The 25,759-nt window shown below is 36.3% G+C and overlaps 1 protein-coding gene and 1 non-coding gene across 2 annotated transcripts in view; one reads left to right on the forward strand and one right to left on the reverse strand.

Annotated features, from left to right (window-relative positions):
- The window catches only part of ITFG1 (integrin alpha FG-GAP repeat containing 1), a 299,997-nt gene that overhangs the window by 184,002 nt on the left and 90,236 nt on the right, over nucleotides 1-25,759 (reverse strand). The window lies entirely within an intron of this gene.
- LOC112442458 (U6 spliceosomal RNA) lies at nucleotides 23,364-23,470 on the forward strand. The gene has a single exon (XR_003030548.1). It is a non-coding gene; the product is annotated as a U6 spliceosomal RNA (small nuclear RNA).

Below are 25,759 nucleotides of genomic sequence, written 5' to 3' on the forward strand. Positions count from 1 at the left end.
TTTTTTGTCCTTTTGTTGGTCTAATATTCATATTGTCTGTATCAGAACTACATTCTGAAGAACCATCTACTTCTGAGACACTAGTATATATCAGTTCAGTTCAGTTCACTTCAGTCGCTCAGTCATGTCCGACTCTTTGCGACCCCATGAACCACAGCACGCCAGGCCTCCCTGTCTATCACCAACTCCCAGAGTCCACCCAAACCCATGTTCATTGAGTCGGTGATGCCTTCCAACCATCTCATCCTCTGTTGTCCCCTTCTCCTCCTGCCCTCAATCTTTTTCAGCATCAGGGTCTTTTCAAATGAGTCAGCTCTTTATATCAGGTGGCCAAAGTATTGGAGTTTCAGCTTCAACATCAGTCCCTCCAATGAACACCCAGGACTGATCTCCTTTAGGATGGACTGGTTGGACCTCCTTGCAGCCCAAGGGACTCTCAAGAGTCTTCTCCAACACCACAGTTCAAAAGCATCAATTCTTCGGTGCTCAGCCTTCTTCACAGTCCAACTCACACATCCATACATGACCACAGGAAAAACCATAGCCTTGACTAGACAGACCTTTGTTGGCAAAGTAATGTCTCTGCTTTTTAATATGCTGTCTAGGTTGGTCATAACTTTCCTTCCAAGGAGTAAGCATCTTTTAATTTCATGGCTGCAATCACCATCTGCAGTGATTTTGGAGCCCAGAAAAATAAAGTCTAGTATGTCTAGTATATATGTTGACTGGATAATCTGTGAAAGTATCTGCATAAAATTCACTGCAAAATTGTTTTTCACAAAAAATTTCACAATGTGTCAGTTTTTGAAAATTTTATGGTAATAAATTTGCATTTATTGCAAAAATGCATTTATTGCACTCAAGGCTGAAACAGAAATCTAATGGAGCAAACTGTGAATGATAATGAAAATTCTAAGTTGTATAATGAACCTTAAAGATTTTAAGCTCTAACAACTTTGCAAGGTGATATTAATTGTATCATTCTCTAAATATGTATTGATATGTCTCTGGTCAATAATGTTTGAATAACAAAAGATGTATTAATACATCTCCAGTCAATAATCTGTTACAAAAACTGAAATCGTATCAAGTATCTTTCTTTACAGTAACACTATGAGATTGGAAATCAACTATTAGTAAAAAAAAAGAAAAGAAAAGAAAAGTAAAAAACACAAACACATGGAGGTTACACATTATGCTACTAAATAACCAATGGATCATTAAGAAATCAAAGAGGCAATAAAAAAATACCTAGAGAGAAATGAAAACAAAAACACAATGATCCAAAAACTGTGGGATGCATCAAAAGTAGTTCTAAGAAGGAAGCTTATGTAAATACAATTTTACCTCAGGAAACAAGAAAAATAACAAAACCCCCCTAAAGCAACTAGAGAAAGAATAAAAACAAAACTCAAAGTTAGCAGAAGCCAAGAAAGCATAAAGATCAGAGCAGAAATAAATGGCATGGAGACCAAGAAAACAATAGAAAAGATCAATAAAACTAAAAGCTGGTTTTTTGAGAAGATAAACAGAATCAATATACCTTCAGATAGACTTATCAAGAAAAACAGGGAGAGGGCTCAAATCAACAAAATCAGAAAGAAAAAGGGGAAGTTATAATGGACACAAAATATATACAAAGATCATAACAGACTACAGCAAGCAATTATATGCCAATAAAACAAACAACCTTGAAGAAATGGACAAATTCTTAGAAAGGTACAATCTCTCAAGACCAGGAAGAAGTAGAAAATATCAACAGATCAACCAGAAGTACTGAAACTGAAACTGTGGTTAAAAAGCTCCCAACATACAAAAGTCCAGGAGCAGACTGCTTCACAGGCAAATTCCATCCAAGATCTAGAGAAAAGCTGACACCTATCCTTCTTAAACTCTTCCAAAAATTGCAGAGGAAGGAACAATCCCAAACCCATTCTAAGAGGCCAACATCAGCCTGATAGCAGAACCAAAGATACCACAGAAAAGGAAAATTACAGGTCAGTATCACTGATGATCACAAATGCAAAAATCCTCAACAAATACTAGCAATCCAAATCTAACACTACTTTGAAAGGATTCATAAACCATGATCAGGTGAGATTTATCCCAAGGATGCAAGGATTTCTTAATATATGCAAGTTATACACTACATTAGCAAACCAAAGAATAAAAGCATATGATCACCTCAAAGATGCAGAAAATGCTTTCAACAAAAGTCAACACCCAGGTATGATAATAACTCTCCAGAAAGTAGGCACAGAAGAAACCTACTTCAACAATAATAAAGACCATTAATGGCTAATCTACAGACAACATCGTGCTTAATGGTGAAAAGCTGAAAAACATTTCCCTTAAGATCAGGAACAAGACAATCAAAGGTGTTCTCTTTTGTTACTTTATACAACATAGATTTGGAAATCAGAGAAGAAAAAGAAAGAAAAGGAATTATACATCAAAAGTCCTAAAGATGCAACCAGCAAACTCCTAGAGCTCATCAATGAATTTGTTAAGGCTGCAGGATACAAAATTGATACACTGAAATCTACTGCATTTCTATATAGTGACAACAAAAGTTCAGAAAGAGAAATTAAAGAAACAATCCCATTTACCATCATATCACAAACAATAAAATATCTAAGAATAAACCCACCTAAGGAGGCAAAAAACCTACACTCAGGAAACTATAAGGTGCTGATAAAGAAATTGAGGATGACACATAGATGAAAAGATATACCATGTTCTTAGATTGGAAGAATCAACACTGTGAAAATGACTATACTACCCAAGGCAGTGTACAGATTCACTGCAATTACTATCAAATTACCAATGGCATTTTTCATAGAACAAAAAAATCTTAAAACTTGTATGGAGACACAAAAGACGCCAAATAGAGAAAGCAATCTTGAGAAAGAAAAACGGAGCTGGAAGAATTAGGCTCCCTGAATTTGGAGTATACTACAAAGCTACAGCTATCAAAACAGTACAACACTGGCACTAAAAAAGGAAATGTAGATCAGTACAATAGGATAGAAAGTCCAGAAATAAACTCACACACTTATGGTCAATTAATCTACAACAAAGGATGCAAGAGCATTCAATGAAGAAAAGGCAGTCTCTCCAACAAACGGTTCTGGGAAAACTGGACAGCTACATGCAAAAGAAGGAAATTAGGAAACTCCCTTATACTATACACAAAAAGAAGCTCAAAATGGATTAAAGATCTAAGTGTAAGACTGGATTCTATTAAACTCTTAGAGGAAAACATAAGCAGAATATTCTTTCACAGAAATCACAGCAGTATCTTTTTTTGATCTGTTATATCAGGTAATGGAAATAAAAACAAAAATAAAAAATTGGACCTGGTTAAACTGAAAGCTTTTGCACAGCAAAGGAAACCACAGATAGGATGAACCCCAGAATTAAAGTAAATATTTGCAAATAATGTGACTGACAAGGGATTAATCTCCAAAATTTCCAAATAGCTCATGTGGCTCAGTATAAAAAAAGACCAAAAAATGGGCAGAAGACCTAAATAAACATCAAAGACGACATGCAGACAGCCAAGAGGCATGTGAAAAGATGCTGAACATTGCTATTACTGAAATGCAAATAAAAAACTACAATAAGATATTGTCTCATACCAGTTAGAATGTCTGTCATAAAAAAAAAATCTACAAACAATAAATGTTGGAGAGTGTATGGAGAAAAGGGAACCCTCCTACACTGTAGGCAGGAATGTAAATTGGTATAGCCACTATGGAGAACAGAACAGAGGTTTCTTAAAAAAACAAAAATAGCACTACCATATGATCCAGTAGACCCACCTCTTGGCATATATCCAGAGAAAAACATGGTTTGAAAACATACATGCACAATATTATTAACTGCAGCACTGTTTCTAATAACCAAGGCATGCAAACAACCTAAATGCCCACAGAAAGATGCATGGATAAAGAAGATGTGGTCCATACACACAATGGAATATTACTCAGCCATTAACAACAACAAAAAAAATTGCATTTGCAGCAACATGGATGGACCTGGAGATTATCATACTAAGTTAGAAAGAAAAAGATGAATATAATATGATATGACTATGCAGAATCTAAAAAACCTAATACAAATGAATTGATTTGTAAAATAGAGGCAGACTCACAGACTGATAGAATGAATTTATGGCTACTGGGGAAGTGTTGTGGGGGTGGGATGGGTTGAAAAGTGGTATTGACATGGGACACACTGCTATATTTAAAACAGATAACCAATAAGAACCTATTCTATAGCACAGGGAACTCTGCTCAATATTCTGTAATTACTTAAATGGGAAAAGAATTTGAAAAGGAACAGATGCATAAGAAACTAACACATGATTAATCAACTATAACATAAAATAAAAATTAAAATAAAGTTAGACTAATAATAGCTATAAAGTAGAAGAAAATCTTTGATTGACAGAATTTCTGGTAAATAGGATATGATACCTAAAGGTTTTTATTACTTTTGCTTCAAACATAACTTATGTGATTTTAAGTTATGAAACTTAGTATCTAATTTTATTAAACTTGTATCTGAAAATTTAGCAATCAGCTCTTAGAGGCTGAGACAGGCTGGCTGTAAAACAACATTGTACCTACTGCTTAAGAATTGAATAAAATAATGTATGAGGCCCATGCCATACAGGGCCACCCAAAATGGATGGGTCAACGTGAAGAGTTATGACAAAATGTGGTCCACTGGAGGAGGGAATGGCAAACCACGCAGTATTCCTGTCACAAGAACCCATGAACAATATAACGGGGCAAAAAGATACGATATTGGAAGATATGCCTCCCAGGTCAGAAGGATCCAATATGTTATCAAGGAAGGGTGAAGGGCAATTACTAATAGCTCCAGAAACAATGCAGCTGCTGGGCTGAAGTGGAAATGATGCTCAGTTGTGGATGTGCCTGGTGGTGACAGTGAAGTCCAATGTGATACAGAACAATACTGCACAGGAACCTGGAATATAAGGTCCATGAATCAAGGTAAATTAGATGTGGTCAAGCAGGAGATGGCAAGAGTGAACACTGACATCTTAGGAATCAGTGAACTAAAATGAACAAGAACAGGCAAATTTAATTCAGATGACCATCTACTACTGTGGGGGCAAGAATCCCTTAGAATAAATGGAGTAGCCCTCATAGTCAAGCAAAGAGTCAGAAATGCAGTACCTGGTTGCAATCTCAAAAATGACAGAATGATCTCTGTTGCTTTCCAAGGCAAACCATTCAACATCACAGTAGTCCAAAGTCCTTCCCTCAACTAAATCAAACCCGTCAATCCTAAAGGAAATCAACCTTGAATATTCATTGGAAGGACTGATGCTGAAGCTGAAGCTATACTTTGGCTACTTAATGTGAAAAGCCAAGTCATTTGAAAAGACCCTGATGCTGGGAAACACTGAAGGAAAAAGCAGAAGGATGTGGCAGAGGATGAGACAGTAAGATAGTATCATCAACTCAATGGACATGAATTTGAGCAATATCTGGGAGATAACGTAGAATAGGAGAGTCTGACTTTCTATAGTCCATGGGGATGCAAAGAGTCAGACACAACTTAAGGACTGAACAACAACGTCTGAGGGAGAGCCTGCATTTCTCAGAAGTCTATATGTACAAATATGAAGGATCAGTATTATTTTGACATGTTTCAGAGAGAGTAAAATAGCAAAAATTACAGTTCCTGAGTTATTTGTGATAGAATTTACAACATAATCCCAAACAAAAGTAAGTTAATGAACAGTGAATTAAAGATTAAAGTCCCCTTGTGATACAGAGAAAAGGATTTCTGATCATAAAAATGGGAGACAATTTCAACCTTTTTTTCACTCAAGGTCTAAAAAGTTTGTCAATTGAGTCCTTATGGTTCGTAACTTTACTGTTTAACCATACTTTTCTCTATAGATAGAAGGATCGACTATAAAGTTTCTAAAAGATTCCTTTAAATTATGAGTCAATTTTTTTCACTTGTAATATTGGGTAGCACTGAATGATAAGACTCCTTTCTATCTGGTATTAAGAGATGCGTGCATGCTAAGTTGCTTAAGTTGTGTTCAACTCTGCGACCCGATGAACTGTAGTCTGCCAGGCTTCTCAAGTCCATGGGATTCTCTAGGCAAGAATACTGGAGTGCACTGCCACACACTACTCCAGGAGATCTTCCTAACTCAGGGATTGAAGCCCAGTCTCCCACATTGCAGGCAGATTCTTTACCATCTGGGCCACCAGGGATTCCCAATAAAAGATATGGTGAAATAATTAACTACTAACACTTCAAAAAGTGACATATTTTTCACAGTGCAGAGAAGGTACCTCATGTTGTTGAACTCTATATGTTAGTTTGTGCTTCATATATTGTACCAAAGTGGAAAAATGAATATAAACTAGATGATTATTAAAACAAACATGAGCTAAAGTTATAAAACTCTTAGTAGAGGGGAAAATCTTTGTGACTTGGATTTGATAACAGATTTTTGAAGTGAAATGAAAGTCTCTCAGTCCTATCTGACTCTTTGCGACCTTATGGACTATACAGTCCATGGAATTCTCCAGGCCAGAATATTGGAGTGGGTAGCCTTTCCCTTCTCCAGGAGATCTTCCAAACCCAGGGATCAAACCCAGGTCTCCTGTATTGCAAGTGGATTTTTTACCAGCTGAGCCACAAGGGAAGCCCAAGAATATTGGAGTGGGCAGCCTATCCCTTCTCCAGCGGATCTTCCTGACCCAGGAATCAAAGCCAGGTCTCCTGATTGTGGATTCTTTACCAACTGAACTATCAGGGATGCCAACCTTTCAAAACCTCAGGTTATCTCCATTTTCACTTGCGATCCCTAACCCATTTCAGTGCTTTTCAGATGGCTACCACTGTTTAAAATTCAAACTGAAAATATCCAGGCACTTATCCAATAGAATAATATTGGATAATATCCAATAATATCCAGTAGGATAATAATCCAACAGAACTTTCTGCAATGATGGAAATATTCTGTCTGCACTGTCCCATATGGAAGCCACTACCCCTGGCGAACACCGAGTGCTTGACATGTAACTAGTGTGACTGAGGAACTGAATTTTTAATTTCACTTTATTTTAATTAATTTAATTTTAAATAGCCACCTGTGCCTTGTGGTTATCATATTAGACAGTGCATGTCTAGTGAAAGAAGAGAAACCTTGAGTGTCAAGAGTGGTGAAGTTTTTCCTAGAAGTCTCCCAGCAGATTTTCCCAGGTGTCTCTTTGGTCAAAAGCCGGTCACATGCCTACTCCTAAATCAAATACTGGGAAGGAAAACCATTTTCACAGGAAGCTTAAAATAATCGGGATTCAGTGTAAGTGCAGCGGCCCTGATCCTGACCGTGCCCAGGCGTGGAGGGGCTCAGAGGAACTGAGCCGGCAGGCAGTGGGCAAGGGGCCCAGCTGGAGCCAGAGCCGTGGCAGTGAAGCTGCAGGGTCCTTCCTGATGAAAGATCTGAGCATACTTCTCACTCCTTTGTGTATTTGATAGTTTGGGTGGTAAAGAGATGATTGACAGTGTCAAAATCTTTCTGCAGGACCTTGCCAGGGGAATCAAAGACTTTATCTGGGGAATTTGTACCATCTCAAAGTTAAATGCTTGAATTCAGCAGAAGAGACAGGAGCAGCATCGAAGAAAGGCAAGTGGTGTCCTGGCTCAGTGGAGAGCCTAGAGCATAGAGAGGAAGCAGGAGAGTGAACCAAGTATTGTTAGTAGAATTTTTCAGTACTGTGCTTGGAATGGTTTAGTTTTCTGGTTCAGTCTCCTCTTGTTTTATCGAGTGTTTGTTTATTCCTAATCTTCATTCAGTAACTGCCCAGATTATTTGTGATTTTTACATATGAAAATAAAAACAGAAGAAGAAAAGAAAATACAGGGAAACTGTACTTTATCAAAATTAAAACATTTGATGCACTGAAAGACATTATTATGAAGTGAAAAGTTAATTCCCAGGGAGAAAATACTTGCAAATCATACACATTTAAACATGCATATTAAAATATTCATACAAAGGGTTTAACATCCAGAATACATAATAAATTCCAACAATTCAACAAAAAGACAATCTAATTAAAAACTGAGCAAAGCACTTGAACAGACATTTCTCCAAAGAATTTACACAAATACTCTAAAATCACATGAAAAGATACTCAAGGGACTTCACTAGTGGTCCACTGGCAAAGACTTTGAGCTTCCAACACAGGGCGCCCGAGTTCGATTCCTGTTCAGGAAACTAGATCCCATGAGTGGCAACTAAGAGTTCACACGCTGCAAGTAAAGATTCCACAGCTGGCAACTAAAGGTGCCACATGCTGCAAGTAAAGATCTTGCATGAAAAGGAAAAAAAAAGATGCTTAACATCATTAGACATAAGAGAAATGCAAATGAAAAAAACAATGACATACTACTTCACATAATTTAAGAAGGAAGTAATGGTAGAATAATATGCCAAGCTCCAGTTCAGCATTATTCATGACAGCTAAAAGGAGAAAAGAACTCAAGTTTATCAACAGATGAATGGATAATCAAAAGGGAAATTAATTTATTTTGATAACTGCTACAATCTAGATGAACCTTGAAAACATTATGCTAAGTGAAATAAATGAGACACAAAAGGACAAATATTGTAGGACTCCACTTACATGAAGTATCTAGAGTACTCAAATTCATTGACACAGAAAGTAGATTAGAAGTTATTAAGGGCTGGCGGAAGGGAGCAATGACTGCTTAATAAGCATAGAGTTTCTGTTTGCAGTGATGATAAAGTGTTGCAAACAGCACATATAGACAGCTGCACAACAGTGTGAATATAATTTATGCCACTGAACTGTGTATTTAAAATGGTTAATGTAGCAAATTGCATGTTTATATAGATTTTATTAATACCACAATTTAAAAAAAGGCATATTGGTAGCTGTCTGGGGCTGGATTGTCTAGGAGAATATGGGCATAAGAAACTCTGGATTAATGAGAGTGTTTTAAAATTGGGATCGTAGTCATGGTTACACAGTTTTATCACAGTCTATTAAAGCTTACACTCTACACTTAAAATGGGAGACGTTCGCAGTGTGCAAGTTATACTGTGATAAAACTGCTAAAAATTAAAAAGTATTTAAGCAGACTCCTTTTGAAGAAATTATTCATTAAACATTTATTAAGCATTTACTAATGTGCCAACCAATATTCCAGACATTCAAATAAGAATGTGGAAAACCATGTTCTCTGTCTCCAAAGAAATCAAGTTATGGGTGAAAAGAAAAGTAAAACAAAAAAACATATATATACTCGCAACAGAATATGGAAAGTACTAAAACAGAGTACATGCAACAGGAGCAAAAATGTATTAGTGACTTGAACTTGAAACTGCATCTGATATAATCATTTAATCAAGCAGAGAGGCTGTTTTTAAACCCATCTAACAAACACTTCCAGAGAGCCTACTATGTGCCAGGCACTGCAGTTAGTGTTTAGAAAAATAACAATTAAAACCTGAAAGATGATTAGGGATTAGGAGTTTGGAGGAAAAAGGGAATCTCACATACTAAGGCCTGGAAGTAAAATAGAAAAAGGAATATGATATATTTCGAGAACTGTACTGTCTCTGTAAAATCTTGTTGAGATCAGTTAAGTTGCTCATGCTCAATCGTGTGTCCAACTCTGCAACTCCATGGACTGTAGCACACCAGGCTTACCTGTCTATCACCAACTCCTGGAGCTTACTCAAACTCATGTCTATCAAGTTGGTGATGCCATCCAACCATCTCATCCTCTGTTGTCCTGTTTTTCTCCCCTGCCTTTAATCTTTCCCAGCATCATGGTCTTTTCCAAGGAGTCAGTTCTTCACCTCAAGTGGCCAAAAAACTGGAGCTTGAGCTTTGGCTTCAGTCCATCCAATGAGTATTCAGGACTGACTTCCTTTATGATTGACTGGTTTGATCTCCTTGAAGCCCAAGGGACTCTCAAGAGTCTTCTTTAATACCACAGCTCAAAAGCATCAACTCTTCGCTGCTCAGCTTTCTTTATGGTCCAACTCTCACATCCATACATGACTACTGGAAAAACCATAGCTTTGACTACAAGGACCTTTGTCAGCAAAGTAATGTCTCTGCTTTTTAATATGCTATCTAGGTTTGCAATATCTTTTCTTCCAAGGAGCAAGCGTCTTTTAAATTCATGGCTGCAGTCACCATCTGCAGTGATTTTGGAGCACAACAAAATAAAGTCTCTCACTGTTTCCATCATTTTCTCATCTATTTCCCATGAAGTGATGGGTCCAGATGCCATGATCTTCATTTTTTGAATGCTGATTTTTAAGCCAGCTTTTTCACACGTCTCTTTCATTTTCATCAAGCGGCTCTTTAGTTCTTCTTCATTTTCTGCCATAACAGTGGTGTCATCTGCATTATCTGAGGTTATTGATACTTCTCCTGGCAATCTTGATTCCAGCTTGTACTTTATCCTGCCCAGCATTTCGCATGATGTACTCTGCGCAGAAATTAACAAACAGGGTGACAATATACAGCCTTGACGTACTCTTTTCCCAATTTGGAACCAGTCCGTTGTTCTATGTCCGGTTCTAACTGTTGCTTCTTGACCTGCATACAGATTTCTCAGGAAGAAAGTAAGGTGGACAGGTATTCCCATCTCTTTTCAAAAATTTTCCACATTTGTTGTGATCCACAGAGTCAAAGGCTTTAGCACAATGAAGCAGAAATATGTGTTTTACTGGAAGTCTCTTGCTTTTTCTATGATCCAGTGGATGTTGGCAATTTGATCCCTGGCTCCTCTGCCTATTTAAAATCCAGTTTGAACATATGGAAGCTCTCAGTTCATGTACTGTTGAAGCCTCACTTGGAGAATTTGAGCATTACTTTACTAGTGTGTGAGATGAGTACAATTGTGTGGTAGATTAAACATTCTTTGGCATTGCCTTTCTTTGGGATTGGAATGAAAACTGACCTTTTCCAGTCCTGTGGCCACTGTTGAATTTTCCAAATTTGCTGACATAGTGAGTGCAACACTTTCACAGCATCATTGTTTAGGATATGAAAAAGCTCAGCTGGAATTCCATCAACTCCACTAGCTTTGTTCATAGTGATGCTTCCTAAGGCCTACTTGACTTCACACTCCAGGATGTCTGGCTCTAGGTGACTGATCACACCATCATGGATATCTGGGTCATTAAGATCTTTTTTGTATAGTTCTTCTGTGTGTTCTTGCCACCTCTTCTTAATATCTTTTGCTTCTGTTAGGTCCATACCGTTTCTGTCCTTTATTGTGCCCATCTTTGCATGAACTGTTCCCTTGGTTATCTCTAATTCTCTTGAAGAGATCTCTAGTCTTTCCCATTCAATTGTTTTCCCATATTTCTTTGTATTGACCACTTAAGAAGGCTTTCTTATCTCCTTGCTGACTTTCTTATCTCTCCTAGCTATTCTTTGGAACTCTGCATTCAGATGGGTATATCTTTCCTTTTCTCATTTGCCTTTTGCTTCTCTTCTTTTCTCAGCTATTTGTAAGGCCTCCTCAGACAACCATTTTGCCTTTTGGCATTCCGTCTTCTTAGGGATGGTCTTGATCACTGCCTCCTAAACAATGTCATGTGCCACTCTTCATAGTTCTTCAGGCACTCTATCAGACCTAATCCCTGAATCTATTTGTCACTTCTACTGCATAATCATAAGGGATTTGATTTAGATCATTCCTGAATGGTCTAGTGGTTTTCCCTACTTTCTTCAATTTAAGGTGAATTTTCCAACAAGGAGTTCATGATCTGAGCCATAGTCAGCTCTTGGTCTCGTTTTTGTTGACTGTATAGAGCTTATCCATCTTCGGCTGCAAAGGATACAATCAAGCAAAGGATACAATCAACCTGATTCTGGTATTGACCATCTGGTACTGTCCATGTGTAGAGCTGTCTCTTGTGTTGCTGGAAGAGAGTGTTTTCTATGAACAGTGTGTTCTCTTGGCAAACTCTGTTAGCTTATGCCCTGCTTCATTTTGTACTCCAAGACCAAACCTTCCTGTTAGTCCTGGTATCTCCTTTCTACTTTTGCATTCCAGTCCTCTATGATGAAACAGACATCTTTTTTTGTTGTTAGTTCTAGAAGGTCTTGTAGGTCATCATATAACTGTTCAACTTCTTTGGCATTAGTGGTTGGGGCACAGAATTGGATTACTATGATATTGAAAGGTTTGCCTTGGAAACGAACCAAGATTGCTCTGTCATTTTTGAGATGGCACCCAAATACTGCATTTCGGACTGTTTTGTTCACTATGAGGTCTATTCCATTTCTTCTAAGGGATTCTTGCCCACAGTAGTAGATATAATGGTCATCTGAATTAATTTGCCCATTCAGGTTCATTTTAGTTCAGTGATTCCTAAAATGTCGATGTTCACTTTTGCCATCTCCTGTTTTACTTCTTTCAATTTACCTTGATTCATGGACCTAACATTCCTGGTTCCTATGCAATATTGTTCTTTACAGCATCAGACTTTACTTCCATCACCAGTCACATCCACAACTGGGTGTTGTTTTCACTTTGGCTCTGTGTTTTTATTCTTTCTGGAGTTATTTCTCCACTCTTCTCCAGAGCATACTGGGCACCTACCAACCTGGGAAGTTCATCTTTCAGTATCATATCTTTTTGCCTTTTCATACTGTTCATGGGTTCTCAAGGCAAAAATACTGAATTCTCAAAGGAAGAATACTGAAGAACACAGAAAACTAACTAAACTGGTCACATGAACCACAGCCTTGTTTAACTCAATGAAACTATGAGCCATGCTGCGTAGGGCCACCTAAGATGGACCGGTCATGGTGGAAAGTTCTGAGAAAACACGGTCCACTGTAGAAGGGAATGGCAAACCACTTCAGTATTCTTGCCTTGAGAACCCCGTGAACAGTACGGAAAAGCAAAAAGATATGATACTGAAAGATGAATTCCCCAGGTTGGCAGGTGCCCAGTATGCTACTGGAGAAGAGTGGAGAAATAACTCCAGAAATAATGAAATCTTGTTAGAGATAAGTAATAAGAAGCCAGATCCAAAATGGCCTATGTACCATAGCAAAGACTGGACCTTATCATAATGATACAGGGAGCTATTAAAGGCTTTTAGTATTTCAGATTCATTTTGTGTAGAAGCAGCACTACAGAGTGAAGAATGGTTTGGAGAGGTACAAGAATGGAGTTAGGTCAGTAATCTCACAGTAAGGTAGGAGAGAGATGAGTTAAAGAAATAATCATGGGGTAAGACAGTTTGAGGAGATATGAAGGAGGTTAAAACTCCATGAGTTTTAGTGGTTTGAGGAGTATAAGGCAGTGCAGAGGAAGAAGTTTAGATAGATGTACTGGAAGTGGCAGAGTGCTAAGAAGAAAGGCTCTACAGGAAGATTGTGAATTACTCTTTCATCTTTTAAAGAATATATTGAATAAAGAAGATATTAAACTCTAAGTAAATGGTCTAAAACATTATTATTGTTGGAGCTCACATTTATTCAGCATGTAATGCCAAGGTTCTAAAGCACCTACAAGACCATTTTATGTTTACCACAACCTAGTGATAACCTCACAGTATATAAGGAAATAGTTCGTTAAAGAGTTTGAATGATTTACCCAGAAATGAAATTTGAATCTAGATCTATGTGGATCTAAAGCCTATGACAAATCTTCAGTAGGAAAATAGTACTAATTGCTATAAACATTGCAATAGATTTAAAGTAAAAAATATACTTACTCTATAAGCCCTCAACCACTTTTACTGGTGGTTGATTTCAAACAGTGAGGTTCTTTTTAAACCATCTACTACATTCCTTTCTCTGCTGCCTTAACTTTTCATCATGATAAATGCCACTTTTAAAACTAGCAGCTTATTTTAAGAAGATTATAAGAAGTATGAGACACAGGAGACTTAACTGACATCTTTAACACATCCCAGATATAAGCAGATCTTTCAAATAAAGACTGCTACTTCAAACAAAGGAGAATAGAAAAAGAAATCTGTGTAAGGCCAAAAAAAATCTTGATTTAAAAAATATGAACTAGGATATGACGTAAAGAATGTTTATACCTGTATTAGTGAATGTTTAAGAAAGAATTTGTTCACATAAATTTAGAGAGATCCTGGTTTCAAATGATGAGTCACAATTTGGACGTGAGCCAGAGTTCTAAAAACTGTCAGAAAATACAAATATGTGGCTGCAAAACTGCAAACATCCAGGGTAGGGAAAAAAATCAAAATCAAAGAGAAATCAAGGAGCTAATTTTTAGGAAATGATCTCCCACATGTTCTCAGAACTCAACAGCCGAATGACTTCATCTGAATAAAAACTATAAGTTTATCTAGTTGATAAAGAAATATTCTGAAGAGCTGTCTTAATACAAGAGATATTTTTACATAGTGAATTCTATATCAAAATTACCAATGCCTTGTTTTGGTATTTTCTGGAACCCACAATATTATATATTTTATAATTATTGATATATATATGCACATATATATATATACACACACACATATAAAACTAAATTTTTGAGATGGATAATCATAAAATGTCAGACAGTATAAAAATTCTGAAAGTAATAAGGGAAAAGCCATCTTGCAGGGAGCAGAAGCAAAAGATTCACTATCAACATGATACATGGTTTTAAAAAACCAAAAAGGGCTTACCAAGAGGTCACTGTTGGAGAACATCAACAAAGGATGCTCACACATTTTAAGAACTAACGCAGAAGGAGTGCCTCACCGTTTGTGAGATAGAGCCAACGATCACATTCCAGCTCTACTACTTCTTAGTTTTGTCCCCTTAGGCAAGTTTCTTAACATCTGAACCACTGTTACCACATCTGTATATCAAGGATAAATAATTTGCTCACCTCAGCGAGTTTTGGGAAGATTAACTGAGATGAAGGTAAAACACACAATGTGTAAAAGAGTTCCTGCCAAATAATAAGAAACTGTTAAGTATTATGAAAAAGAAGTAAACAAATATTTGAAAAGTACTAACTACTAAATCCTTAATGTCCTTGATTAACAAAACTTTGAAACTTTTCTATTGATTAACTAAGAATACATTAGTTATTTGGGGTATAATTATAGGCAGGGGCAAGTTAGGTATAGATAATGTCCATTTGTCTATTAGTACAACAGAAATAAAAGGCTACTGACTTGCTATCATGGAACAGAAGAGAAAAACTGATGACTTTGTGAGACTCATTAAGGGAATGGATTGCTCCAGACAAGGAATAAGTAGCAAACGGTGCTTTTATCCATCTATCCACCACATATTGATCCATCCAACCCATCACTCAATTCTTTAGGGGTGAAGGTTAAGCACAGAGAGCTGTATACGTACCTATATCCAAGATGTACATCTCTACTTTTGCTTATCTATGGATGGGGTATTTACACAGAATGAAAATGCAGATATAAAGAAAATAAGGTTGAAATGGAAGCCTGGGTTACTTGAAAATATCGTAGGACATTTAGAAAGGGGATCTTCACAATTTATTCTCAGGCTCTGATAGTATATTACTCTCTACTGCTCTGATTGGGGGAATTCCCCCCAGTGTAAGATATCAGAGAGGAATAAATTTCACTATTAGTCTCTCCCAGGCTGTATGTAACTGGAAGGTCTAAGAATTGGAAAGATCCTGCAGTAACCATTTCCCCAATATTGTGGCAATCAACCAACAAAGAGATAGATGCATGATGAAGTTCACAGATCAGTTACATGGACTGCTCCAGTTATCAGAGATCCATTCTATTAATTAGGGCAGGCTTAGAGAGACAAGCGTCCCAATTAGCTTAAATTAAAAAAAAAAAAAAAAAACCTGCTAAATTACAGAACAGTAATGTGATAATGTAAAATATAACACTATCTTATGGACTCTTTAAGTGCTTTAAATTTAATTTTCAAAGAAATAATTATATACTCATAATACCATGCACCTTTGAAAAATTAAAAGAACAGTATAACTTTGAGAATTTAGTAAGTAAGAAAGATAGCTGTACAAAAAAAACCCCCCAAACCCCCTTACCTAGAAAGGCAAGAATCATATAAAATTTAAACAAAAAAAAATTCATGGACTCAGGGTCCTAGTTTTTCCTCATATTTGTAATCTTAAATAAAAGGAGTACAGCTTAGTCTGCTTTGAATACTGAGTATGTATAAAATCAAGACTCAGAAGTAGCAATTTTATAATTTGTATATAAATTACCATTTCCAATCAAAAAGCATTCAAAATATTTATCAAAATCACATCTGGCATCTGTGACTCACAATGATAGATGTCTTATAGTCTTTGCCACAAATAAAACTCAGGGACTAATCAATTTTGCTATGGCAACCATTGCAAGGCAATAGCCACAGTGACATGGAATGAAAAGGAAACACTAATGAACTAGATGCACATTAGAAGAGTATTCTAAGAATGCCTATTTACTTCCCATGTCATATGGCAATGTGTGCATAGAAAATATTTCAGATTTATCAAAAATTTACAATAGTATTGTCTTTCTTTGGTGAAATAGGGGTAGGTCATGCTGCCAGGTTAGAGAGAACTACGTAAATTGGTTGCTTTTACTCTGATCATGTCAGAACAAATTGACACTATGAAGATTCAGAAACCGTGCATATACAATGTTCTCTTTGAATGTTAAATAATATAAACAGTACAGGTAATGTATGTTGTCAGCATTCAGGAATTAGAAAAATGGAAACACAAAGACTGATAATTAAAATTTAGAAGGACCTAGGAAGTCTCCTACTGAAATCAACATCCATCTATTTTAGAGATATAGAACAATTTTTAATTCAATCACCTAACTTTAATCAGAATGAGCAAAAGTAATGTTAGCTCTGTCCTCATCATGTGAATGGCACTAAGAAGTCTGGGCTTAGGATTATGGCTGAAGATATTTAAGACATGTCTTAAATTTGGGATCAATTATTAAAAACTAAATGGTGAAATAAATTAAGATATTTTAAAAATTAAGTTACATGTTCAAAATTATTCACTGAGTGTTTACAATGTGACTAGAACTGTTCCAAGGCAAGAGATATAACAGTGAACAAAACACACCAATGGAGTACATAAATAAAAGTAGATGTGATGTCAGATCCGTGACATGTCAGATAGTGATAAACGCAGTGGAAAAAGTAAAGGGAGAAAGGGGTCAGGAGTGTCACAGCAGGGGTTACAAATTTAAATAGAGTGGTCAGGGAAGGTCTGGAGAAGGTGACATTTAAATGGGACTAGAAGGTGGTAAGGGAGTTGAACCACGAGGAATATCCAGAGAAAGAGCATTCCATGCAAAGGAAAAAGCCCTTAGGGGGAAACTGTGCCTGGCCTGTTTGAGGAACATCAAAGAAGCTACTCAGCCACTGTGGCTGGAATAAGTAACAATTTTAGTTTTAGGAAGAAAGGTGGGATACTCTGCTAAGGTACTTCTTTATCCATTAACCACCTTCTAAAAGGTATTTAAACAAGGACATACTGATATCCAACTCTGTCTCTTCAGAGCTTCTATCTCCCACATGAATAACATTCTAGTGTCTAACAGACATCACAAACTTATGTCCAAAATACTGCTTGATTAATTACATGTCCTATTAAGTTCCCTTGAAGCTCCCAATTATATCTAGAATAAAACCCAAATTTCTTACCTTGGTTCTCAATTCCCTAAGACTTGGCCAAGTGCCTTTCTTCTTTTTGTACCTTGAACATACATTTAGGTGTTTCCTCTGTAACATTCTTCCAAGATCTCTTGTGACTTCAATTAACTTGAAGGTCAAATATGACCTCCAATCAGCTATAGAAAATAGGCCTTCTCAGTTTCTCTTACACTACTTTTATCTGTTCAAAACTCTTTTAACACTTTATAAAAATACTAACTTCTTACTGTTTTCCTTCTCCAACAGAATTTAAACTTCATGAAAGCAAGGTTTTTATATGCTTCATTCATGGCTACATGCCAAGCATCTAGAATATTCTAAAGAGTAAGCACTCAAAAAAAAGGTATTTTTGAATTGGTTAACATCTTGTACATCTTCCAGCACAAAACAGGAAAAAAGCTGAATGGAAGAAAAACTGATCCCTACACAGTTTTAAAGAACAGAATCAACTATTTGACTGAGCTGATATGTCTGTACTATAAAAGTCAAGATATTTTATGAATTATATTTCAAATTCCTTGAATCCAGCACTTACATCTAGTTAACCATATTTCATATATTGAAGTATATTGTATTTACATCTACTTGATAATTTCTGACTGGTTCTGAAGGTGCTATAGTACATTTAAGAGGGAAAATCTGAAACTTCTTTTATTGCTAAATGTCAGCTGGAATTCAGGGTCCCTTTTAGTGAAAAAATAAGGCTATTTCACAAAAGAGCAGCCAATTTTCAACTATAGAAAACAAAACCCAAAAGTTCATTATTAAGTCTTTGGAATGAAAAGTAGTCTTAAATAAACAAAAAAATGAAACCAAGCCCAGAAAGCACAATACCTATAACTTTACCCTATACAACCTCTTTTGTAATAAAGTCATCCATTTCTTTGAAGGCATTTGATTTTTAAAATACTTGTGTAAAATAGATTATGAGTGGGGCACTGTAACACCCGCTTATACCAATGGACAGACAGAAAATTAATAAGGAAACACAAGCCTTAAATGACACATTAGACCAGATAGACTTGATAATTATAGGACATTCCATCCGAAAGCAGCAGAATACACTTCCCTCTCAAGTGTACACAAAACATTCTCCAGGATAGATCAGATCTTGGGTCACTAATGAAGTCACAGTAAATTTAAGAAAACTGAAATCATATCAAGCATCCCTTCTGACAACAGCGCTATTGGATTAGAAATCAATTACTGGTGGTCTCATAGAATGAGTTAGGGTGAGAAGACATACAGATGGCTAACAAACACATGAAAAGATGCTCAACATCACTCATTATCAGAGAAATGCAAATCAAAACCACAATGAGGTACCATTTCACGCCAGTCAGAATGGCTGCGACCCAAAAGTCTACAAGCAATAAATGCTGGAGAGGGTGGCAGAAAAGGGAATCCTCTTACACTGTTGGTGGGAATGCAAACTAGTACAGCCACTATGGAGAACAGTGTGGAGATTACTTAAAAAAACTGGAAATAGAACTGCCTTATGATCCAGCATTCCCACTGCTGGGCATACACACTGAGGAAACCAGAACTGAAAGAGACACGTGTACCCCAATGTTCATTGCAGCACTGTTTACAATAGCCAGGACACAAAAGCAACCTAGATGCCCATCAGCAGATGAATGTATAAGAAAGCTATGGTACATATACACAATGGAGTATTACTCAGCCATTAAAAAGAATACATTTGAATCAGTTCTAATGAGGTGGATGAAACTGGAGCCTATTAGACAGAGTGAAGCAAGCCAGAAGGAAAAACACCAATACAGTATAATAATGCATATATATGGAATTTAGAAAGATGGTAACGATAACCCTGTATGTGAGACAGCAAAAGAGACACAGATGTATAGAACAGTCTTTTGGACTCTGTGGGAGAGGGCAAGGGTGGGACGATTTGGGAGAATTGCATTGAAACATGTATATTATCACATGTGAAACGAACTGCCAGTCCAGGTTCGATGCATGATACAGGATGCTCGGGGCTGGTGTACTGGGATGACCCACAGGGATGGGATGGGGAGGGAGGTGGGAGGGGGGTTCAGGATGGGGAACACATGTACACCCATGGCGGATTCATGTCAATGTATGGCAAAACCAATACAATATTGTAAAGTTAAAAAAAAAAAAAAGAAATCAATTACTGGAAAAAAACTGTAAAAAAGAAGAAACACAAGGAGGCTAAACAGTAAGTTACTAAACAAATAATGGAGCACTGAAAAAATCAAATAGGAAATTAAAAAATACCTAGAGACACATGATAACAAAAACACAATGATCTAGAACCTATGGGATGCATCAAAAGCAATTTTCTAAAGGGAAGTTTATGTAAATACAACCCTACACCAAGAAAAATCTCAAATAAAGAACCTTAACCTTACACCTAAAGCAACTAGAGAGAGAAAAAACAAAACCCAGTGTTAGTAGCTAGAAAGCAGTAAAGATCAGAGCAGAAATTAAAGGCAGGCACAAGGACCAAGAAAACAACAGAAAAGATCAATGAAACTAAAAGCTGGCTCTTTGAGAAGATAAAATTGATAGACCTTTAGCCAGACTCATCAAGAGAAACAGGGAGAGGGCTCAAATCAATAAACTCAGAAAGAAAAAGAAGTTAACATGGACAACAAAAACATGCAAAGGATCATAAGAGACTACTATAAGCAACTATATGCCAATAAAATGGACAACCTGGAAGAAACGGACAAATTCTTAGAAGGGTACAATCTCTCAAGATTTAACCAGGAAATAATAGAAAATATGAATAGAACAATCACAAGCACTGAAACTGAAACTATGATTATAAAACTCCCAACAAGCAAAAGTCCAGAAGCAGAAGGCTTCACAGGTGAATTCTATCAAAGATTTTGAGAAGAATTAACACCTATCCTTCTCCAACGATTTCCGAAAAATTACAGAGGAAGGAACACTCCCAAACTCATTCTATGAGATTAACATCAGCCTGATACAAAAACCAAAGATACTACAAAAAAGGGAAATTTCAGGCCAGTATCACTGATGACATTGATACAAAAATTCTCAACAGAATACCAGTGATCTGAATCTAATAATACATTAAAAATATCATATACCATGATTAAGTGAGATCCCAGGGATACAAGGGATCTTTAATATCTGCAAACCAATGTTATACATCGTATTAACAAATGAAGAATAAAAACTATGATTATCTCAACAGATAAAGAAAAAGCTTTCAACAAAATTCAACACCTATTTATGATAAAAACTCTCCAGAAAGTGGGCATAGAGGGAACCTACCTCAACATAATAAAGGCCATACACAACAAACCCAGCAAACATTACACTCAATGGTGAAAAACAAAAAGTACTCCTCTCAGATCAGAAACAAGGCACAAATGTTCACTCTCATTACTATTATTCAACGTAGATTCGGAAGGCATGGCAAATCCATGGTCATCAGAGAAAGAAACCAAAGGATTCCAAATTGGAAAAGAAGAAGTAAAACTTTCAGTATGCAGACAACATGCATAGAAAATACATAGAAAATCCTAAAAATCCTAAAGATGATACCAGAAAACTATTAGAGCTCATCAAAGAATTAGGTAAAGTTGCTGAATACAAAATTAATATATTGAAATCTTTTGCATTTCTATACATAAACAACAAAAAAGAGAAATTAAATAAACAATCTCATTTACCATCACATCAAAAATAATAAAATACCTAGGCTTCTCTTGTGGCTCAGACCATAAAGAATCTGCCCACAGTGTGGGAGAACTGGGTTCAATCCCTAGGTTGCGAAGATCTCCTGGAGATGGGAATGGCTACCCACTCCATATACTTGCCTGGAGAATTCCATGGACAGAGGAGCCTGGCGGGCCACAGCCCATGGGTTCAGAGTTGGACACGAATAAGCGACTAACACCTTATGGTTAATTTTCAGTTAAACTCTGAATTTTTATCAAGCAGCATAAAAACTTTATAAAATAATCTGATTGTGGGGTTTTGCTCCCTTTCTCCTTTACTTTACTATATGTTGTTCATTATTTACTGTATTAGGCAACTGGGATACTCAACTGAATAAGATTTGGTTTCAATCATACATGACACAATTTAAGGGATTCAATACTTTGCAAATATGTTAGTTACTTTCATAGACGACAAAGTTTTCTGTTTTCATTAACGTCTTTATTATTTTTAGGATTATTTAGGCCTGACTGATAATTCCCAGGCTTTGTCAACGTGCCAGTATTCTTCCCACACTTGAAGAATAAAGTGTGATCCCTTTATGATAAGCCAGTACACAAGAGTTAGATTTGGATATATAAATCCATGTATATTGTGAAATTTAAAATATGATTCAATCTATAGGAAATTCTGACATTCTGTTAAAGTTTCTGTTCCCCCTTCAGTTTTATAGATTTTCATTGATTTCTATTATATTTGGCACTGCATACAAAATTAATGTTTTCTCTAAATCTGGTTGTATGTAATATTTTGATAGAAAAAATAACCCTTACTTTTCTTGACTTTTTTGTCCTATGTAGTTTAATAAAGAACTATTACCTTATCTGTTGAAATTCTAGACTTTGATATTCTGAGTGTACCTAGAAAAACATTTAACTTTAACACACAGTTTAAAAGGGTGATGTAATAGTTTGACACAAAACATGTTTTCTAGAAGATGACCGATTAACTATTAGTAGAGGCATTTATGGATTGCAGATATCCCAAGCGTGAGGCCAGGGCCCAGCTAGTAACCACCAGCAGCAATTATTTATTGGCTGATTTTTATGACTCAAGAACTGCTAAAGAGCTCTATAAATGCCACCTTTTGGGCATCACATTTTAAATATCATTAAAACTTTTTGACCACCTTTTAGTGATCCTTTTACTTCCTCCTTATTCTTGTAAAACTCTATTCATACTCTCTTTCTTGGAGGGCTCATTCTAACCACACAACAGAAAATTTGGAAAACAGGTAATAAGATAACCTATCATCCTACTTCTAACACAACCATTATTATTATATTGATATATTCCATACTATTCTGATTATTTAAAAAATATATTTATGATTTCTTTGGCTGCACAGGGTCTTAATTGCAGAATGCAGGATCTTTTATTGTGGCATGTGGGATCTAGTTCCCAAACCAGGGATCAAACCCAGGCCCCTTGCGTTGGGAGCCCAGAGTCTTAGCCACTGGACCACCAGGGAAGTCCTTAGTTTGATTTTTTTAAGATAATCATATTGCACAACATACTTTTCTGCTCTTTCCTCCTAAAAGAATTTGATAATTATTTTTATTGCCTGTGTAAAATTTCATAGTTTTATTTAATTTCTGGGAAAGTATTTCTTTGTCTTACAAAAGGGAAAAGATAATGTTATCATAAGTATGAGTACCTATTTCCTTGTTTTATTTGAAAAAATTCCTGATTTGTTTGATTTCAAACCGCCCTCTCTCCCTCTCTTTTACTGTACCAGTACAGCCTAAGTTTAGAGTAGGTTTTTTGATATCTATTAAAAAGTATTTTATATTGGAAGCTAAAAACTTCACCATAGGTTAAAAAAAATACCCAAAAAACTTCTGTTCCTAGACAACTTAAGGGAGCTGGGAGCCATTTAAAAACTCCTTTCAGGTGTTCGCTTCGGCAGCACATATACTAAAATTGGAACGATACAGAGAACATTAGCATGGCCCCTGCGCAAGGATGACACGCAAATTCGTGAAGCATTCCATATTTTTAAGACAGCCTTCAGAATGGGAGAAAATAATAGCAAATGAAGCAACTGACAAACAACTAATCTCAAAAATATACAAGCAACTCCTACAGCTCAATTCCAGAAAAATAAATGACCCAATCAAAAAATGGGCCAAAGAACTAAATAGACAATTCTTCAAAGAAGACATACAGATGGCTAACAAACACATGAAAAGATGCTCAACATCACTCATCAGAGAAATGCAAATCAAAACCACAATGAGGTACCATTTCACGTCAGTCAGAATGGTGTGGAGGAAAGGGAACCCTCTTACACTGTTGGTGGGAATGCAAACTAGTACAGCCACTATGGAGAACAGTGTGGAGATTCCTTAAAAAACTGGAAATAGAACTGCCTTATGATCCAGCAATCCCACTGCTGGGCATACACACTGAGGAAACCAGAATTGAAAGAGACACGTGTACCCCAATGTTCATTGCAGCACTGTTTACAATAGCCAGGACATGGAAGCAACCTATATGTCCATCAGCAGGTGAATGGATAAGAAAGCTGTGGTACATATACACAATGGAGTATTACTCAGCCATTAAAAAGAATACATTTGAATCAGTTCTAATGAGGTGGATGAAACTGGAGCCTATTATACAGAGTGAAGTAAGCCAGAAAGAAAAACACCAATACAGTATACTAACGCATATATATGGAATTTAGAAAGATGTAACAATAACCCTGTATACAAGACAGCAAAAGAGACACTGATGCATAGAACAGTCTTTTGGACTCTGTGGGAGAGGGAGAGGGTGGGATGATTTGGGAGAATGGCATTGAAACATGTATAATATCATATATGAAACAAGTCGCCAGTCCAGGTTCGATCCACGATACTGGATGCTTGGGGCTGGTGCACTGGGACGACCCAGAGGGATGGTATGGGGAGGGAGGAGGGTTCAGAATGGGGTACCCATGTATACCTGTGGTGGATTCATTTTGATATATGGCAAAACCAATACAATATTGTAAAGTTAAAAAATAAAATAAAAATAAAATAAAATCAACATTAAAAAAAAAGTCAAAAAAAACCCAAAAAACCTTTCAGCGTAGGATTCTTCCTGTGAGCTATATCATTTATTAAAGCATGTGCTTTTCTTTTTTCCCCTATGAAATGGCAAATTTCTGATATCTTGCTGCCTTTTTGGCTGTCAGTAAGTTTCCTTGCACCTTGGTTCAAAAGGAGTGGGAGGGGTGGGGGATGGAGGGCAGGATGCAAATCACAGACACTCAAATGTATAGGAAAGTGCCTATGTTTATATGTTAATGTCCATAACCTCATTCAACGCCATCTGTTTGGAGTCAAAAGTAGTCTTGTTTTTGATAATACCCAGCTAAAGATATTTCAAGATTTAAGAAGACAGTGTGGGCTCTTTATTTAAAATTTACTGATATATTTAAAAGTTTACTGATATACTACATAAAGTTAAGAAAAACAGGGGAGAAAGTTATATTTAGTTAACTATATCCTATATTCTGCACATTGAAACACTACAAACAGGTAAATGTCTATGTTTATCATTAGTACAATTTAAAAAAATCTTTAAAGTTACTTAAAACTTTGTTATAGGCAAAGCACTTCATCATATAAAACATAGAGTCAGAAAATAAATATCTGTGATTTGGAGGATCCTAACTGCAGGTTAAGGGAGGTCTATTAGTCTTCTGAGAATTACATAGTGCATATAAACTTTTTCCCCTAGAGACCTGTCATTAATCCATCTAATCAAGTCTACCAGCAAATTAAAAGAAAAATGCATGTATCCTATCACTTGACTATTTGCATTAAAGATAATAAATCAGGCCCCAGAAATCTGCTCAAGAGCAAAGTAATGTTCAATGTAATAATAAAATACAGTACAATAGAAAGATTCATGTTGAAATTTTCATCAAGTAACACTATCAAACCTCCTGCTTTAATTGCCATGGGACACATCTCTATGACACCAAACAATGAGTTGATTTAGTCAGTTGAGCAAAAAGCAGCAACAACAATAAGACCAAACATCTCCAACAAAAAGACTCAGATTATACAATAATTTTCTGTGTATTTACTGTGGGCCTGACACTGTGCTTTACTCACATTACGTTATTCACAGTAGCCTCGTGAGGTGGTTACATTCATTTTCATTTTATAAATAAAGAAACTGAAGCCTTTCTAGGTAGGAAGGTGTCACTTGCATTTTGAGGAACAGGCTGAGGTGTGTGTTTGTAGAATGAAGGAAAAACAGGATGGGAGTGAGCTGTGGATTCTTAGCAGTGG

The sequence above is a fragment of the Bos taurus genome, chromosome 18 (assembly GCF_002263795.3).
Source record: "Bos taurus isolate L1 Dominette 01449 registration number 42190680 breed Hereford chromosome 18, ARS-UCD2.0, whole genome shotgun sequence".
NCBI lineage: Eukaryota > Metazoa > Chordata > Mammalia > Artiodactyla > Bovidae > Bos > Bos taurus.